The sequence below is a fragment of the Tenrec ecaudatus genome, chromosome X (genome assembly GCF_050624435.1).
Source record: "Tenrec ecaudatus isolate mTenEca1 chromosome X, mTenEca1.hap1, whole genome shotgun sequence".
NCBI lineage: Eukaryota > Metazoa > Chordata > Mammalia > Afrosoricida > Tenrecidae > Tenrec > Tenrec ecaudatus.
In genome coordinates this window covers 74,824,667-74,840,007 of record NC_134548.1, presented here as the reverse complement: position 1 = coordinate 74,840,007, position 15,341 = coordinate 74,824,667, and the positions used below count along the sequence as shown (strand labels likewise).

The 15,341-nt window shown below is 37.7% G+C and overlaps 1 non-coding gene across 1 annotated transcript; it reads right to left on the bottom strand.

The window, feature by feature from the left end:
• Positions 1–14,219: 14,219 nt before the first annotated feature.
• LOC142435395 (small nucleolar RNA SNORA42/SNORA80 family) lies at positions 14,220–14,353 on the bottom strand. The gene has a single exon (XR_012781457.1). It is a non-coding gene; the product is annotated as a small nucleolar RNA SNORA42/SNORA80 family (small nucleolar RNA).
• Positions 14,354–15,341: the final 988 nt, after the last annotated feature.

Here is a 15,341-nt window from a genome sequence, read left to right as displayed (position 1 = left end):
TATAAACAAAGTTGAAATTCCATCCCACAACCAAGGTATTGCTGAGTATGTTTTGCTGGGATCTTCTCCAAAGTGTAGTGTCTATATGAGGGGGAAAGGCTATTAATGAACAGAGAGATGAAAATGACCAATATCTTTCAATAGGGCAACCCAGGCATTCGGTAATGGATCTGGATAAAATCTCAGCAGATGTTACAACCTCCATCTTTGCCTCCTTCTAGAACACCAAAGGAAAAGTATAGCTGCTCTGTTTCCACAAATCTCTCAAAGGTCATATTGTGTAGTGGTGGCAGTTCTGGAAGGAAGCCCTGTTTTATCCAAGTCCAATGTTTTCTCTACCCACAAAGGATTTCATCTTCAAAGTATTTTTTTATAAATATTAACTAGTGAAGGCTCTGACTTAACTGTGTGGGATGAGAGCAGTAGTCACGTCCTGCTCCAGTGAATAAATATGAAGAGGCAAGAAGCCAAGATGGGTTATTAATTATGGTCAAAGAGATGCTGGACTTTGTCAGAGAAGGTCAATGAGGGTCACAGCAATATTGTCTCATTTTAAACAATTGATAAAAGTCCTCTAGTCAATTCCTGTCTCTCAAGAGCCATCACCTAAATTTGCAAATCCATCTAATGGCTCTTTGTTGTTGTTAGATGCTATCAAGTCTGTTCCTATTCTTAGCCACTCTAAGTACAACAGAACCAAATTCTGCAAGGTCTTGTGCAAGCCTCACAATTGTTGCTTTGCTTGAGCCCATGGCTGCAGCCACTGTGTCAATCCATCTCATTGAAGATCTTCCTCTTTTATGCTGACCCACGATTTACGAAGCATGTTGTCCTGCTCTAAGGATTGTTCCACTCTGATAAATGTACAAAGTACATGAAACCAAATCTTGGCATCCTTGTTTCTATTAACTATTTTGGCTGTAGTTCTTCCTAGACAGATTTGTTCATTCTGGAAATCCACGGTACTTTCAATATTCCTCACCAACACCATAATTTAAAAGCATCATTTCCCCCACTCATCTTCCCTATTCATTGTCCAGCTTTTTCATGCACATGAGAAGATTGAAAATGCCAGGGCTTGAGTCAGGCACACTTTAATCCTCAAAGTGACATCTTTTCTTTTTAAGATTTTGAAGAGATCTTTTGCAGCAGATTTTCCCAATCCAAATTGCTGCTTTATTTTTTGACTGCTATTTTCATGGACAGGAGAAAGAAGAGGGTTCTACTTCTGTAAAGATTGTAGTCTTGGAAATCCACAAGGGCAGTTCTACTCTGTCCTATTGGGTCTCTGTGACTCAGAATTGACTTGATGCTAGTGTATTTGGCTTTTTATTTTCATGGGCACTAACTGTTGATCCAAGTAAAATATTACAATAATGGCTCCATTTATCATGATATTACTCATTGGTCAAATTGTAAGAATTTTGAAATTGTAAGAATTTTTAATAAGAGGCTCATTCTACATGTTCATGTTGCACTGGGCCCTTAAAATCACGTAACCCATCATAACAGGAATATAATCTATTTGTGACCCTTCGTACCTTTGAATTTCTGAAATCATATTTTGTCAAATGTGAGTCCATACTTTATGAGATATACAGAATGTGGTATTATTAAACTTTAAAGCCATGTATGAGAGCATGATAAATCTCTAACACCTCTTCTGGTTCATGTGCTATACAGAAAGAATAGGTGGCAATTTTAACTTAGACACAATGTAGAGAAGGTATGCCCAGAAATAAGGATGTGTAACCACCAAAGTGTCTCATATTTAACCTCTAACTATTCCCATTTTTAATCTACTCTGTGTTCATGTTGAAACAAGAACTGCCCATGGGCCAAGCTTTCAGGTCCCATCAAGCCCGTGAAAAACACATAGGACTCTTCTTTGTACTTTCATTGGTAGGAAAGGTTCTAGAAACAGATATTGAGAGTGTGTTAGTGTGGTGTAGGAGGCAGAACCTAGTCCAACTCATTCTTTGCAGCTCTTAGCTGTAAAAAGTGGTTTTTGTCAAATATGCAATTCTGACTCTAATTAGACTTCAAAAGCCAATTGTGTGGCTTTTAGTTCCTCACTCTAGCTTTCTTGTTATCTTATACCCTTCATAAGAGAATGTTCACTATAAACTTGACAATCAAACTGGTACTACTTGACCTGCTCCCTTGGGTTACAAAAGAACAGTGCAATGGGGCTGTAGGTGAGGCACAAACAATTTCTATTGGGGGTGGTGGTGCTAAAGGCATATTTCCCTTAGAGGAGACTGTCTAGGCTTTACACGATTCAGGGGAAAAGGGGAAGAGAATCAGGAAGTTTTTTCATAATTTTCATTTTATTGTTAGCTTTGATAAAGATAATTATTTATATTTAAGAACATTCACTAAATGACCTTGAGAGTCTTTTTTGGCCATGGCACTCTAATGCTAACTGTAGACTGATAATCCTTAGAAAACAAAATCTAGCTTGATGTCTGGATTTGGAGTCTAATTCTTAGAAAACATAGCTTGAAAACTCCCCGAGGACTTCGAGGGAGGGAGTTCTGAACCATATTGCCAACATTTGAGGAGTGCTAGCTTGAATTTGTGACTCTGGTATAATCTTCATAAATATTATGTTGAATAAATAAATTACTCTAATTTATCCTCCATATAGAGTGAGTAGAAGAATATGAAAAGTAGACTTGTAGCAACTTTATAATCTGTGGGATGGGAATGAAAACTTTTGTTCTATTTGACACAGATTTTTGCAAAGATAAAATGCAATTATTATTTTTCAAAAAATGTTTGTATGTATTTATTAATATACTAATTTTGAGAAAGCAGATGCACACACACACTGAGGTAGTTAGTTTTTGGGCCAACCTGATTGATAAACACATGTGGGGCTAATTGAAGGGTGGAGGGAAAAATGGCTCAGTGAGCATCACCTTTCTAGTTCTCCAGTCTCTTGCTTTGTGATGGTCAGGCCAGGGTGCAGCTGCCTTAGCCAGTTCTCTGCTTCAGCTGGCAATGCGCACTCCTGCAAGGCATCCCCAAGGAGAAGCCACATGGACCTACCCCGATGTGGCCCTCGGTGCTGGAGCAGCCATGTGGAGACCCCTGAGATGCTTATACGTTCACTGATTCAGCTTTTCTCCTGCAGTAGGTGTCATGTGAGATGGAGGAGGACTTTGTGGATTGGTGTTGGACATATGGGTAAATGTTGGACTTGTGGGTTTGGGCAGCACTGGGTTGGGATGTTTTCTTGATGTGCACTTACCCTTTATATAAAACTCTCTCTTATACATGAGTTTCTGTGGATTTGTTTCTCTAAAGTACCCAGATTAAAACACACACACACACACACACACACACACACACTATCTGATTTCCTGAAGCCTTTCCCTTTTCTTATGCTAGATCTTCTCTTTTTACAGGCCCCACATTCCTTTATTCTCCTGGATTAATTTGACAATTTTCAGCATCACAATGTCAGGCAAGACAACAATGAGATGATATTTAAAGGCATAGCAGTATTTATAGGTTTAGTATTAAGGTAGCAGATGGACCTTGGGCTTCCACTCAAGTACTCCCTCAGTGCAAGAATACTTTATTCTATTAAACTGGCATTCCAGGATACTCACCATCCGACACGATCTCGCTGAAGACAAAGCGGGAACATAAGCTTTGTTTTCATAAATGTGGTGAAGAGAGCTGATGGTGCCTGGCTATCAAAAGATATAGTGACTGGGGTCTTAAAGGCTTGAAGATAAACAAGCGGCCATCTAGCTCAGAAGCAACAAAGCCCACATGGAAGAAGCACACCAGCCTGCGTGATCATGAAGTGTTGAAGAGATGAGGTATCAGGCATCAAAGAACAAAAAAAATCATATAGTTGTGAATAAGGGGAGCGCGGAGTGCTCCCCGGACCCCAAACTCATCCTTAGGCAACTGGACATCCTCTTACAGAAGGGTCACGTGGAGGAGATGAGCTAGTCAGTGTGCAGTACAGCAACAATAAAACATACAACTTTTCTCTAATTCCTAAATGCTTCCTCCCCACCCACTATCATGATTCCAATTCTACCTTACAAATCTGGCTTGACCCGAGGATGTACACTGGTACAGATAGGAACTGGAAACACAGGGAATCCAGGATGGATGATCCCTTCAGGACCAGTGCTGAGAGTGGCTATCCAGGGAGGGTGAAGAGAGGGTAGGATAGAGAGGCATAACCAGTGATAAGAATCTACATATAACCTCCTCCCTGGGGGATGGACAACAGAAAATTGGGGTGAAGGGAGACGTGGAACAGTGTAAGATCAAAACTGTCATCAAAATAATAATTTATAAATTATCAAGGGTTCATGAAGGAAGGGGAGCGGGGAGGGAGGGGGGAAATGAGGAGCTGATGCCAGGGGCTTACGTGGAGAGCAAATGTTTTGAGAATGATGAGGGTAACGAATGTACAAATGTGTTTTACACAATTGATGTATATATGGATTGTGATAAGAGTTGTATGAACCCCAATAAAATGATAAAAAAGGCATGGCAGATAAAATAGCCAATCATAAATTATATACCCAACAAATTGTCCCTGAAATATGATGGTGGAATTAGGATATTTCCATCAAAGTTGTCTGCCACGCTTGGTTCTACATCCACAGAATTCGCTTTGTTAAATGTTTAAGAGCAAATAGGACTTTGGGGATTAAGATGCGCCTGACTCAAAAAATATTTTCAATCACCTCATATGTGTGATTGGATAATGAATAAAAAAGCTGGAAGAAGAATCGGTATTTTTGAATTATGGTGTTGGCAAAGAATACTTAATACATTATGGACTGCCAGAAATACTGCTAGAATACTTTTCAGAAGTGGGATTGGCCAGAGACTTTGCTTCATTTATTTTGTGTATGATATCTGGAGGTAACAGTTCCTGGAAAAGGACAGTATGCTTACTAAAGTACAGGGTCAGTGAAAAAGAGGAAGACCACCAATGAGGTCGAATTAACATTATCAATAGCTAAAATAATGAGCTCAAATATAGCAGTGATTACCATGATGGTACAGGGCCAGGTAGTGTTTTGCTATATTATCCATGAAGTCACTGTGAGTGAGAACTGATTCTATTAAACCTAATAACAAGTGTTCTTTTGACTTCTTTGAAGTTTCAAAAAATTTTTTTATTGTGAATTATGCCATTTTACAGAGACCATTTGTTTTATATTTGAAAGTTAATACACTTATTTTTCAGCTCATCTATTGCAATCCCCTTAATGTATACCATCATTTATCCCACCTCCTCCTTTTATTTTACTGTTTTCGTTCCTCCTTTCCTAACTCTCTGACCTTTGTCCTTGGGTAAATGTTGTCCATTTGACCATAAATGGTTGCTTATTCTAACACATATAGATCTTTGATTCATCTTGAATTAGTTTTTCTATACGGTGTGAGATTGAAGTTCATTTTCATTCTTCTGCAAGTGTTTATCTAGTTTTACCAGCACCATTTGTTGAAGAGAATATCTCTTCCCCATTTAATATATTTTAGCCCATTGTCAAATATCAGTGGATGTTTTTGAGGATGTAGAGAATTTGGAACATTTATCTGTTCCTGGTGGGAATTCAAAATCTTGTATGTTGTAGAAAACAGTGTGATAGTTCTTAAATGATAAAAATAATGTATAATCTATAACTCCACTTTTATGTATATACACAAAAGACTTGAAAGCAGAGCTTAAGTTGATACTTGCACATCAATGTTCTTTACAGCATTATTCACAACAGTTTAAAAGTGGGAGCAACCTATTTCAATCAACAGATGAGCAGATAAATCAATGATGATATATACATACAAATGGAATAGTATAAATCCAGTAGAAGAAACAAAGTATTAATACATCCTAAAATTTTGATGAAGCATGAATATATTATTCTGAAGAAAATATATGTCAATTACAAAAGGATAAATTTTGCATGATCTCAATTATATTAAAAGAAAATCAGCTAATTTACAGAGCCCAAAGTTTATTAATGGTTGCTAGGGTTGTGACTAGGGTGAGGGGGATAAAGTTGATGGAAAACTCAGATGGATAAAGGGTAGGATTGCACAGATGATTATTGTAATTGTTGTCAATCAGTTATATACTAATACGAGGTTGAATTGACAAAATATTATGTGATAGATATATTTGCAACAGTAACAAAGTGGAGATCTGAGGCTGATTATAGACAACCAAAAACCTTATCTAATTTGATTCCTTGACTTAGAGATGTAAGGTCATGGCTTCATGGAACACTCCAGCTAAATGACCTAATAACATGTTTAGTGCTTCTGTTCTATTTCTTAGTTCACTCTGTAGTGTGTGAGTGTCTTAAAACTTTGTAAGTGGCCATCCAATACCCCAAAATTGATGACTACTCACTGTAAGCAGCAGAGGAAGAAGAGTTAGGAATAGGAGAAGGATATGGGATATGTGGTTTATTACCTCCATGGTCAATTTCTTCTTTTCCAGGAGATCAAAAGAACTAGATAGTGCTCAGCTGCCATTACAGAACATTTTGATCAAAGATTCTATGGAAAAATACTGATCAAAAAGGGGAAAATGAAGACAACTTGAAATTCTCATGGACTTTCTAGAGCCACGGGAGCTGGATGAATGTTTGAAACTCCTGCACATGAAAAATGTTGAACCTTAAACCAGGAAAGGAGTAGTAGATGCAAATAACACAGATTAAAAGTGGATATCACAAGACTGAAAAGACCTATAACCAAAGATGAAATTGCTCAGGTCATTAAAAAAATTCCCAACCAAAAATCTGGGACTAGACAGCTTCACTGGTGAATTCTACCAAACATTCAGAGTGGAGCTGACACCAATTCTACTCAGACTATCCAAAGGGTAGAAAAGGAGGGAAAACACATGAATTCATTATGAACACAACCCTGAGAGCAAAATTAGAGACATTTAAAAACTTATAGAGAAATATCCCTCATGACCATAGTTGCAAAATTTTTCAACAAAATTTTAGCCAATATTAAAAAGAATATATCATGAACAAATGGGGCTCATAACAGGTATACAAGCACTGTTTAATATTATAAAATCAATGTGATTCATCACATAAACAAAACAAAAATAAAACCACACAGTCATGTCAATCAACACAGAAGAGGCATTTGACAAAATCCAAGATCCATTACTACAAAAGTACACAACAAAATAGCAACAGAAGAGAAATTATTCAATATAAGAAAAGGCACGTAAACAAAACCAACATCCAACATTAGTCTCAGTAGAGAGAAACTCAAATCATTCCCCTTGTGAACAGGAACCAAAAAGATGGAAACTACCTAAATGGTAAGCAGTAAAAGAATGGATAAATAAGCATTAGTACTACACAAAATGAATTACCATGAAATGTTAAGAAATAATGATGGATCTATGAAACATCTCATAACATGGTGAAATTAGTCATCAATGGGGTGAAGTTAGTCATAAAAGAACAAATAATTATGAGAGCACAATTATAAAAATTTAACAAATGGTTTTTACACTAAAAGAAACATTCTTTGAAGTTTATCAGGGTAAGAGGAGATATCATGGGCTAGAGGGTATACAAGTGTTAACTTGAGTGGAGGGGAGGGCAATATATAATAAGAGTGCATTTAGCAGAAAATGATGGAGGAAGAAGGCACTGGAAGGAATGCAGGAGTTACAGGAAACAGACAAATATTATTATGTACAGAATTCTATAGTAGTTGTGATATGTGAGAAGATGATTAGATAAACACACAGACAGAAGAGGTGTGGGAGAGAGTGGAAGTATACCCATAAATAGTTTTTCTAGAGAATATTTGCATACGTGTACTTATCTTTGCTGCAACTATATCCACAAGTATGGTGGAAAATATAGGTGGCAAAGTTACGAAAACTTTTTAGACATAACCTAAAACACCTTCAGGAATTAGTTACTGACCCCTGGGAAATAAAGGCCAGTCTTGGGAGACCACACACTTAATTGGTGTAACATAGTTCACAAAGATAATATTGTACATCCTACTTAAGGGTAGGAAAAAGTCATGAGCATTGAAATAAAATTCATCTATTGGTCTACCCCTGTCCAGTGGAAAGAAGTGTGGTGGTACATTGAGGGGATTGCAATGGATGAGTTGAAAAAAATGTACATGCATTTTAAAATGTGAAACTGCTTATCTGCTCTGTGAAAGTTTCTAAATTCATAAAAACTTAAACAAAAAGCACTCCTCCAGTCTTCTTAAAATCTAACAATTAAGCTTAATTATAATAAAATGTCTTGATTGAAAATAGCATGCCTTGAATCAGACGCACCTTAGACCTCTTTGAAATAATCTTTTCTCTTTAATACTTTAAATAGGTCTTGCTCAGCAGATTTTCCCAGTACAATGTGTCATTTGATTTCTTGACTACTACTTTCACGAGAAAGGGTGTGGAAAAGGTTTGTATTTTCTCACCATACTTATTCAATCTGTATGCTGAGCAAATCATCAGAGAAAGTGGATTATATGAAAAAGAATGTGACATCAGGATTGGAGGAAGTCTTATTAACAACCTGTGATATGCAGATGACACAACCTTGCTTGCTGAAAGTGAGGAGGACTTGAAGCACTGGCTGATGAAGATCAAGGATTGTAGCCTTCAGTATGGATTACAACTCAGCGTAATAAAGACCAAAATCCCTACACTGGACCAATAGATAACATCATCATAATTGGAGAAAAGGTTTAAGCTGTCAAGACTTCTGTATTGCTTGGATCTACAATAATGCTCATGGAAGCAGCAGTCAAGAGATCAAAAGACAGGCTGCATTATGTAAATTCAGCTGCAGAAAATTTCTTTAGAGTTCTGAAAAGTAGTTAACTTTAAGAACTAAGGTCCACCTGACCCAAACCATGGTATTTTCCGCTGCCTCATATGCAATGTGAAAGTTGGATATTGAGTAAAGAAGACTGAGGGATTTTTTTAATCAGTGTATGAAACCCAGGATTGATGAACCTATAGCGATAGCAAGTAGAAGAAGTAATTCAGGGGAGGAGGGTACAGTGGTGGTGGCGGGGGGAAAGGGAGATAATGTTAAGGTGCTTATGTAGATAAGAATGTTTGAAAACTGATTGTGGTATCAAATAGACTATGGAATGATATGACATATGTAGAAAATCCAAATTAATATAATAATATATATTTTAAGATTGAAGAATAATTGATGTATTTGGATTATGGAGCTTGTGAAGAATATTGAAAATACTATAGACTTCCAGAAGGACAAACAGATATGTGCTGGAAGAAGTAAAGGCCAGAATGCTCCTTAGAGGCAAGGATTGTGAGACTTTACATACTTTGGACATGTTGTCAGGAGAGACCAGTACCTGGGAAAGGACATCATGTTTGGTAGAGGGGGAGTAAAAAAGAAGAAGGCCTTTATGAAGATGGATTGACACCATGGCTGCAAATATGAGCTCAAGCATAAGAACAATTGTGAAGATGGTGCAGGACCAGGCCATGTTTTGTTCCATTGTGAATAAAACCTGAAGGGTTGGAACAGCTTGATGGCACCTAAGAAGAACTACAAATTCCATGATCATTGATTATGGGTCTAAGTAAAATGGAATCCTTGATACTTTGAGCGCTTCTCCAATTTTCATGATGTTACTCCAGGTGTAAGGATTTTAGTCCAATTTTGAGAATTTTTGTTTTCTTTACGCTGAATTGTAATCCATACCGATAGTTGTAGTCTTTGATCTTCATCAGTAAGTGCTTTAAATCCTCGTTGTTTTCAGTAAGCAAAGTTGTATCATCTGTACACATTGGGTTGTTAATGAACTTTCCTCCAATCCTGATGCACTGTCTAGTTCAGCATGTTCTTTGAATAAGTATGGTGAAAGACAGTAACCCTGACACACAAATTTTCTGATTTTAAAGCATGCAGTGTCCCCTCTTTCTGTTGCAATGATTACCTTAATTGTCTTGTAATTACCATTTGCCTCAATGTTATCCATAATTTGTTATGATCCACAAAAATGAATGCCATTGCATAGTCAATGAAACATAAATATGTTTTGGCATTCTCTGCTTTCAACCAGGACCTACTTGATCTCAACAATGACATCTCTTGTTTCAAGTCCTCTTTTGTATCTGGTTTGAATTCCTGTAAGTTTTCTTTTGATTTACTGCTACAATCATTTTTTAATTATCTTCAGAAAGATTTTACTTACATGTGGAATTATTGCAATTAATTTCCACTCTGTTGGGTCATCTTTCTTTGTAATTGGTTTCAGTCAGTTGATTATGTAAGACTAGCAAGTGCTTCCAATGCTGCATCAGATTTTAAAAATATTTCCATTGGCATTCCATAATTTTTTCTAGCTTTCTTGGCAATAATGCCTTCGGAAGAGCTCAAACTTTTTAAAAAGTACTATTAATTCTTGATCTTATGCTACTACTTGAAATAATTTAATGTCGACAAATTATTTTTGGTACAGTGACTTCTTTTTTCAGAATTAGGATTATTTATTTATTTATATTATGTCCCCCACCTCAAGTTTTATTGGCACCTAATTTACATATCATACAATTCAATAGTTCAATCGTTCAATCATATCAAAGGTACACTCATCATCATATTCATCTTAGAGCTCCCCACCCCACCCCCCAAGGTTAAATTGCCTTAAAAGTGAGTTGTGCAATCACAATCTGTTCTAGTGCTCCCTTCCTGCCTCTCACCTTCATTATTTACTTCTGAAATCCCCATTGCCTCCCTAGCACCCACCCCTTCTTTCTCTATAACACCTTGTATTGATTATTCTCCATATGCATTCACTCCCCCTGTATTTCACAAGCGGGAACCCCAAAAGAAAACAATAAAAAACAAAAATTGTACTATGGTGGTTAGGCTATAATTATAAAAGGATAAAGCCAAAAATGCAAATAATGTGTAAGAAGGAAAAGAGAAACGTCAACATTCAACAAGCCAAGGAGGAAATTTCTGTCATGGAACAAGTAAGAGATACTTGCCCCCAGTACAAATTCAGGCTGAGTCTATTGGAGGGTCAACTGGCCAATTATTAAGTTCAATCTAGCATAATCAAGATTACAATGATCTCTGCCTGACAGTAAAGCTGTTCAAGACTCTTTCCATTGGCTACAACAGATCTGCCAGTGGCTCAGTCTGATTAGATACTCTGCAGGTGGGTTTGGGGCTCCCACTGTGCTCCATAGCCTCCTGTATATTGGGTGTTCATAACTTTAGCTCTGATACTTTTCTCTTCACCATATTTGAATTTTGTAATTGTCATCTTTGGATCACACAAGCTGGCGTGCTTCCTCCAGGTGGACTTAGTTGACTCCTCGCTTAGATGGCTCCTTGTTTGAATATAAGTCTTTAAGACCCCAGACACTATTCCAATTTTCCAATTGATAGCTGGTACCATCTGCTTCCTTCACCACACTTTGCTGTAGCACCCTTATCTTTAGTGATCTTTTTGTGAAGGTAAGTATGGAGTAGCACCATGATATAGGGACTAATTGTTCTTAAGTTAGTTCTAGGATTTATTGTGAGCCCATTCTTGGATCTCTGCTTGATTTTTTTAAATTTTCTATAACTGAAGTTAATACAGATGTCATATCATTCCATAATTCATTTATGTCAAACATGATTGTACAATTGCTTCCACAATTAATCTCCAAACATGCTTTTCCTTCCTGGACTTCTTGACATCATCTCCCTCTAACACTCCCCACAACTCCTCTATATCCCCCTGCCCCCCGAAACCCTTGTTATATTTGCTTTCCCTATAGGTTCAATGTTCCTGGTTTCATTTACTGGAAAACAGAGAAACAAACATAACAACTTCAAGTGGGTGACGCCTAATAGCTGCAGCCTTCTGAGCTACACCTTAATATGAACAAGCATAAGCATAATATAACAGAATGATCATCACAGGATTGTTGAATAATGCATATCTTAATATAGCATACAGGGTGTTGATGTAGCAAGATTGTGTTTGTCCACCAACCAACCCCGCTCTTGGTACAGCTGTCTTCTTCTTCCTCAGACACCATGTTTTTTCTGGCTTAAGTCCTCAGGTTGTAAGTGTGTCTAAGGTAGTTTCCAGTTCACTCAGGGGAGTTCACATATGAGGTCCAGCTGATACAGCCTCTGTAGTTTGTCATGCTCCCAGAAGATCCAGGATTCAGTGTCCCAGTGTTCTATGGCACCCGGTCTGGGTTCCCCATGATACCCTCAGATGCCCTGGGCCAATTCTGCCCACCCACTGCATACCACTAAAGACCCTCCCCACCTAATGCTCCCAAGAACATCTTCAGTCTCCCCTCCTCCCAACCTGTGGTCAACCCTCCCTCCCCTCCGCTTAACAGACATGCACCTGTGTTCCCTCAAACTTATTCATTCCCTCTCCCCTTTCCTGTGCTGCCCGTCCCATCAGTAAGCCTCATCCCTCTGAGAAGGCCACTTCCCTTTCCAGTTTACCCCACCCTAGATACACATGGCTACCACTCATCAGACAGCCTCCTCCCCCTCTCCCCTGTCCATTGATCTCAGCTGTTGTGAGGCTCCTTTGGGCCAAGTGACCTACCCTGTACTTGCCTGAAGCAGACAATGTGTGTTTCATTGGTACTGGGCAGGCTCTTTACCAGGTGTCTAAACTCAGGCCAGAAGACAGGATGGTCATCAAGCATGAAACTTTGCCTGTTCTGCTGCTCGCTGCTACTGAAGTGGACTCATAGAGTATATGTCCTTTTGTGCATGACTATCTATCTTCACTCAACATTATGTCTTCCAGAGCTCTCCGCACTTGAATTGCTTTATGGTTTTGTTGCTTTTTTAAGGATATGTAGTATTGAATTGTGTATATGTACTAGAGGTTTTTTTTTAATCCAGTCTTCCATTGATGGAAATTCAGACTATTTCCAGCTTCTTGCTATAGTTAACTGTGCTGTGATGATCATGGGGAATCAAACTTCGTGACCTGTTTCTTATTTCATTGGCTACATGCCCAGTAGTGGCATTTCTGGATCATATGGTAGTTCAATTTCCATATGTTTTAGGTATCCCCATATGACTTTCCATAGTGGCTGTACATATTTACAGGCCCACCAGCAGTGGATCTCACCACACCCTCTCCAATATTTGTTGTTCTCAGTTTTGCTTTGTTTTTAATCAGGCTGCAGTAATGGGAGTTATGTGGCATCTTATGGGTTATTCAATTTCATTTCCGGGATGGGTAATGACTGGGAGCATTTCCTCATGTGTTTGTTAGTCAATTGAGTGTTATCCTCTGTGAATCATCTGTTCAGGTCTTTTGGCCACCTTTTCAGAGGTCTATTAGTTTTTATTCTTCTTATAAGCTTGTAAAATTCTTTAGACTTTCATAATTAGTCTTTTGTCTGCTATGTCATTACTAAGTATCTTTCCCCAGTCTGTGGGCTCTCTTTTAATAAAGTCTTTCAATATACACAAGTGTTTTATTTTTAATAGGACCCATTCATCTATTTTATCTTCCATGGAATGAGTTTCCTTTGGTAATTTGGATAGCCCATGAATTCCCTGCACTAGCGTTCCTAGCTTTGTCCCAATTTTCTCATAGATGATCCTGATAGCTTTGGGTTTTACATTTAGGTCTTTGATCCAACTTGAGTTGGATTTTGTGCATGGAATGAGATATGGGTCTTGCTTCATTCTTCTGTACATGGATATCCAGCTTTTCCAACACCATTTATTGAAGAAGGACTTACCTTTTAATGTTTTTAGGGACTTTGTAAAAAATCAGTTGTCTGTATGCAGATGTTTTGATTTCTGGGTTTTCTATCCTAATCCATTGATCCATGAATTTATCATTATACCAATACCAGGGTGTTTTGACAACTGTAGCTGGCTTTGAAGTCAGGTAGAGCAAAACCACCTACTTTATTCTTTTTGAGGAGTTCTTTGCCTATCCTGGGCTTCTTCCCCCTCCATATGAAATTGGTAATCATTTTTCCCATTTATTTGAAGAATGATGCTAGGATTTGGATTGGGATTGAATTGAATCTGTATATTGTTGTAGATAATATTGACATTTTCACCATATTGATTCTTCCAGTCTCCTAACATGGGTTGTTCATCCATTTGTGTAGGTCCTTTATGGTTTCTTCTAGTAATGTTCTATTGTTTTCTTCATAGAGGTCTTTAGGGGTTTTTTTTTCCCACTGTGCAACTCACTTCAGTGCCTGAAGCCCATGAGGTAAAGCCAGGCAATGGTTTGGGGTTACGGTTTGCTTTGGCATGGGACATTGTGAGAGGCCCATGGGATTGGACCTGCCGTAAATCCAAATCCATGCACGAGGTCTTTCATTTTTCTGGTTAAGTTTATTCCTAAGTATTTCAGCTTCTGCATGGGTATTGTGAATGGTATTGCTTCCTTCTTGTCTTTTTCAGCGTTCCCAACTTTGGTATATTGGAAACCAATTGATTTTTGCTTGTTAATCTTGTATCTTGTACACTATCAAACTACTCTATTGTTTACAGTAATCCTATTGTAGACAGCTTGGGATTCTAAATACATAAAATCACATTGTCTGCAAAGAGTAATAGTTCCACTTCTTCTTTACCCAGTTCTATTCCCTTGATTTCATTCTCTTGTCTTATGGTACTGTGTAGGATTTATAGCACATTATTAAATAAAACTGTGGATAAGGGGTATCCTTGTCGGGTTCTGTTATTCAGTGAAAATGTTTTCAAGTTTTCTCCATTGAGTTTAATATTGGTTATTGGTTTTATCTTATATGGCCTTTATTGCCTTGTGAATTTCCCCTTCCAATCCTATCTGAACTGTGGCAGTCTAATGGCCAATATCCCAATATCAATCCATTGAGCTACTAACTGGTCAGTAGTTTGAAACTACCAGCCAATCTATCTGCAAGTAAAAGTTACAGTGTCAGAAATTCATAGGGTCAATTCTTTCTTGCCTATAAGGTCGCTCAGAGTTGAAAGTGAGTTTGATTTTTGTTTGGAATATCAGTTCATTTCATTTGTCTAGTGTTTAGATATGTCTTTATGCATTTCATTTAATTTTTGAAGACTTCTAAATTTTCCAGCTCATATATTTTACAGTCCAAGTTCCAATTATTGATAGGTATTTGAAGTTCTTTCTTCTCATTTTGAATAATACACATGAATGTCCTGAAAATTTTGCTAAAGCCTCATAACTTAAGGTTCATTCTACCTTGAGGAAACTAGTCTTTTCCAGTGCTTTCAAGTACCTTTCAACCCAAGGGCTTCATCTTCCTGCATTATATCAGACAATGTGTTGCCGCTATTCATGCAATT